Raw genomic sequence first — 5,673 nt, forward strand, 5'->3', positions numbered from 1 at the left:
GTCGGGCATCTATGGCTGTTGTGGTGGTGCCGGAGGCAATGGTGGGAATTAGTGTCAAGCTAAAGGGATTCTTCGCTCTTGATTGTAATTTTCCTTATTGGTTGGTGTTCCTTTGTGTAAAGGCTAATATTTTGTTGTCTTTTTAATTTTGTCATGTCAGTGTCTACATGGATTGTACTATGATCTTTACGATATAACTGAGACGCGTATTGCCTGCAAACAAAATAAAGTGGACGCAAACTCCCTATATTTGACCTAGAACTGGTTGGTTGTTCTAAAAAGAGAGAGAGACGGTTGGTATGTCATGGCGTGGGATGGGACAATTTCTAGTTAATTCTATCGAGGACGGGGATGTTTGAAAATTATCTTGTTCCACCGAGGTGTTTTTGTTGGGAATCATTGCATGGAAAACAAAAAAATTCTACGCACACGCAATGATCTATCCGTAGAGATGCATAGCAACGAGGGGAGAGTGTGTCTATGTACCCTCGTAGACCGTAAGCGGAAGCGTTTCACAACGCGGTTGGTGTAGTCGAACTTTTTTCGCGCTCCAACCGATCTAGCACCGAACGCACGGCACCTTCGCGTTCTGCACACGTTCAGCTCGGTGACGTCCTCCGTCTTCTTGATCCAGCAAGACGGCGAGGTAGTAGATGAGTTCCGGCAGCACAACGACGTGGTGACGGTGATGGTGATGTGATCTCCGCAGGGCTTTGCCTAAGCACTACGAAAATATGACTGAGGGAGTAAACGGTGAACGGGGGCGTCGCACACGGCTAAGACAATGTTGTGCCCTTGGGTGGTGTCCCCTGTCCATGTATATATAGGTGGGAGGGAAGGAGGCATCCCCTAGGGCGCCCCAAGAGACCTGGCGGCAGCCCTAGGGCTGTTGCCTTGCCCTGCGCCCCCCCCCCCCTTTCCTTGTAAGAAGAAGGAGGAAGGAAAGAGGGGGAGAGGGAAGGAAGGGGGAGTCCTACTCCACACTTCCCTTTCCTTCCCCTCTTTCCTTCTCCTCCTTATAGGGCCGGCCACTATAGGGGCGCACCAGCCCCTTGTGGGCTGGTGTGTTCCCTCTCTTGGCCCATAAGGCCCATATCTTTGCTGGGGGTGCCCGAAACTCCTTTTCGGTGAACCGATAAGTACCTGGTACCCTCCGAAACACTTCCGGTGTCCGAATACCATTATCCTATATATATCAATCTTTACCTCTAGACCATTTTGAGACTCATCGTCATGTCCGTGATCTCATCCGGGACTCCGAACAACATTCAGTCACCAAATCACATAACTCATATAATAATATATCATCAATGAACGTTAAGCGTGCGGACCCTACGGGTTCGAGAACTATGTAGACATGACCGAGACATCTCTCCGGTCAATAACCAATAGCGGAACTTGGATGCCTATATTGGCTCCTACATATTCTATGAAGATCTTTATCGGTCGAACCGTTATGACAACATACATAATTTATGAATATCATAAAAGGATACTTTAATAAGAGTTTTGGTGAAGCTTGTATTTACGCTCCCACTCACTTTCTTGTAAATACAAGCTTCACCAAAAGTCTGTATAAAACCATATGCTTTGATCACCTCATCAAAGCGTATATTCCAACTCCGAGATGCTTGCACCAGTCCATAGATGGATCGCTGGAGTTTTGCACACTTTGATAGCACCTTTAGGATCGACAAAACCTTCTGGTTGCATCATATACAACTCTTCTTTAAGAAATCCATTAAGGAATACATTTTTATGTCCATTTGCCAGATTTCATAGTCATAAAATATGGCAATTGCTAACATGATTCTGACGGACTTAAGCATCACTACAAGTGAGAAAGTCTCATCGTAGTCAACTCCTTGAACTTGTTGAAAACCTTTTGCGACAAGTCGAGCTTTGTAGACAGTAACATTACCATCAGCGTCCTCTATGGCTTGCCAATGATCGAGCAAGTCCACCAAAGTCCACACTTTGTTCTCACACATGGATCTTATTTCAGATTTCATGGCCTCAAGCCATCTATCGGAATCCTGGCGCCAAAGAAGGATAAATCCTGGCGCATGTGCGTCGATTTCAAAGAGCTCAATAAAGCCTACCCTAAGGATCCCTTCCCCCTTCCTCGCATCGACCAGATTATCGATGCCACCGCAGGAGACGATTCACTATGCTTTCTCGATGCATATCCCGGATGCCATCAAATCAAAATGAAGGAGTCCGATCAAGCCGCAACGTCATTCATTACCCCATACGGGCCATTCTGCTTCAACACCATGCCCTTTGGGCTCAAAAACGCCGGGGCCACCTACCAACGCATGATTCAAACATGCCTGGAGAAACAGATCGGCAAGACAGTTGAAGCATGCATGGACGACGTCGTCATTAAAACTCAGCACGTCGACTCACTAATAGACGATTTACGTCTCACATTCGACAACCTCCGTGCATATGACATCAAGCTCAATCCGAAAAAGTTTATTTTCGGCGTCCCTACCGGAAAGCTGATGGGCTTCATAGTTTCCAATAGAGGAATTGAAGCAGATCTAGCCAAAATCGGAGCCTTGTCACAATTGGCCACGCCGACGGACCTCAAACAGGTCCAAAAGCTCGCAGGATGCGTGGCAGCTTTAAACCGCTTTATCTCCAGATTGCGAGAAAAGGCATTGCCATTGTATCGCCTCCTCCGGCGCACCGATCACTACGAGTGAACGGATGCGGCAATAGCCGGACTGGAAGAAATAAAAACCCTTCTAGCGAGCAACCCAATCTTGGCCGCACCTAACGTCGGCAAACCCATGTTATTATACATATCAGCAACACACCAGGTGATGAGCGCCGTGCTCGTCGCTGAACGAGAGCAGGACGGACACAAATTCCCACTCCAGAAGCCGGTATATTACGTATCCACCGTCCTCACACCATGCAAATTTCGGTACCCTCATTATCAAAAGATGGCATACGCGGTGTTCATGGCATCCCAAAAGCTATGACACTACTTCCAAGAATGTTCTATCACGGTGGCTTCCGAAGTACCACTCAATGATATAATAAACAGCCGCGATGCCACGGGTCGGATAGCCAAATGGGCGATTGAGCTCCTTCCATTCAACATAACATACAAACCGCGCCGAGCCATCAAATCCCAAGTACTGGCAGACTTCGTCGCCGAATGGACAGAGGCCGAACTCTCCAAAGAGTACGGCACATATTCCAACTGGGTTATGTATTTCGATGGTTCCAAAATGCTGGTAGGTTTAGGAGCGGGCGTCGTTTTAACGTCCCCCACTGGAGACGTAGTCTAGTACGTGCTCCAAATATTATACACAGACTCCAATAACGCAGCCGAATACGAGGCCTTATTACATGGTCTCTGGATGGCTGTCTCTATGGGCATACAACGCCTGGAAGTGCGCAGGGACTCAAACCTCGCAATATCTCAAATAAATGGAGATTTTGATGCCAAAGATCCGAAGATGGCGGCTTATCGCAACGTCGTCCTAAAAATGCCGGCTCGATTCTAGGGGCTCGAGTTCCATCACGTGGCTCGAGAAAGTAATCAAGTGGCGGACGTCCTCACTCGCATTGGCGCCAAGCGCGACCCCGTCCCACCTAATATCTTTCTGGAAAGGCTTTTTAAGCTGTCCGTGGCATGGCAAGGGGAGAGCGGCAACACCAGTCCGAATTTGAATACAATCCCAGCCTCCGAACACAACGATATCATCGGGGGCTCAGCCACCGAAATAACACCATCGACCCATCTAATCATGGCAGTCATTGCCCCATGGACCAAACCCTTCTTGGCCTACCTTAATAGGAGAGAACTCCCGGAGGATCAGAATGAGGCTCACCGCATTGTTCGGCGCTCGAAGGCCTACAAGGTTCATGAAGGAGAGCTCTACAAGAAAAGTGCTACCGGAGTTCTTCAAAGATGTATCTCCGAGGAAGAGGGGCAACAACTCTTGGCTGAAATTCATGCTGGACTCGGCGGTCACCACGCTGCAGCTCGGGCCCTTGTTACCAAGGCCTTCCATACAGGTTTTTACTAGCCGACGGCCCGAGTAGATTCACAAGAGCTTGTCCAGCGTTGCATCGGATGCCAGCTATTCGCCAACCAAAGCCATATGCCCCCACTGCTCTACAAACGATCCCCATCACTTGGCCTTTCGCGGTCTGGGGGCTCGATATGGTCGGACCCCTTAAAGGAGGAAGCCATAAGAGAAAGTATCTGCTGGTCATGGTGGATAAATTCACTATGTGGATAGAGGCCAAACCAGTCAAAACGGCCGAGGCGGGGCCAGTGATAGACTTCATATCCGGCGCGGTGCACCGTTATGGTGTTCCACACAGCATCATCACCGATAACAGCTCCAATTTCATAGCCGATGAGGTGAAAACTTGGTGTGCTAATTTGGGCATTAAGCTCGATTACACCTTTGTCTATCACCCGCAAACAAACAGTCAAGTCAAACAGGCCAATGGTCTTATTATGAGCGGCATCAAACCTAGACTAGTGCGGTCTTTGAAAGAATCAGACAAGCACTGGGTTGAGGAGCTTGACTCCCTACTCTGGGGGCTGCGGACCACGCCCAATCGCACTACTGGATACACAACTTTCTTCATGGTGTATGGCGCGGAGGCTGTGTTGCCCTGCGATATTATCCATGACTCACCTCGAGTGCGCATGTACGAAGAGAGAGAGGCCGAGCTTGATCGGTAGGACAGCCGAGATGCCCTATAGGAGGAGCGCGATGTTGCAAAAGCCCGTTCTGCATTTTATCAACAACAAGCCCGCAGATACCAAAGCAGAGAAGTACGGGCCAAGACTTACAATGTTGGCAAACTCGTCCTACGCTTGCCGGGGAAGAAAAAGGACAAACTCAAGCCCAAGTGTGAGGGTCCCTTCATAATTGACGAGGTTCCCACGGGAGGAGCATACCGCCTGCGTGCTGCATCAGACAATCTGTCACATCCCTAGCTTCTGGTGCTGCCTGGTGTTTGCATCATGTTTAAATTTTGAAACTTGAACTGAGGGAAATTGGAAGCCTCAAAACCCTAAATAAAAGAAGGGCAAAAACCCTAAAAATCTCATTCATTGTTCCAAAATGCTCTTCTTAAATGTTTGATAATTTTTGGCAAGGGTTCTGGTCCCAACCAAAATATTGAACATTTTAGGAGGATTTATTTTTGGGACTTTGAATTTATTCATTAGCTATTTGAATTTGAATTATATTCATATAATTAGAATATAATTTCAAATATCCCTGAAATATTTTATGAGCTTTTGGAAAAGTCCATCTAGCAAAATAAAAATATTCAGAGGAGCTTTTGGCATTGTTTGAATTATTTTTAAATTCAAAACAGTGGCAAAACGAAATTAAATAAAACAAAACAGAAGAAAAAAAATAAAACAGAGCAGAGTAGGACTTACCTGGCGACTTACCTGTGAAGCCCACCTGGTGGCCCAACAGGACCGGCCCAGCGCGGCCCAGCCCCCCTTTTCCTGTCGTCTTCCTCCCCTCGCACCGAAGCAGCTCGGTGGCGACCGCCGACGCCGCCCCGGCCACCTCCTGCTTGCCGACGATCCCCTGGACGCGTGGACGACTTTCCCGTGTCGTCCCGATCCCGCTGACCCCCTCGCTCACTCTCCCCCCCTTCCCTGGCCCTCTCCTC

Source organism: Triticum dicoccoides, chromosome 1A (assembly GCF_002162155.2).
Source record: "Triticum dicoccoides isolate Atlit2015 ecotype Zavitan chromosome 1A, WEW_v2.0, whole genome shotgun sequence".
Classification (NCBI taxonomy): Eukaryota; Viridiplantae; Streptophyta; class Magnoliopsida; order Poales; family Poaceae; genus Triticum; species Triticum dicoccoides.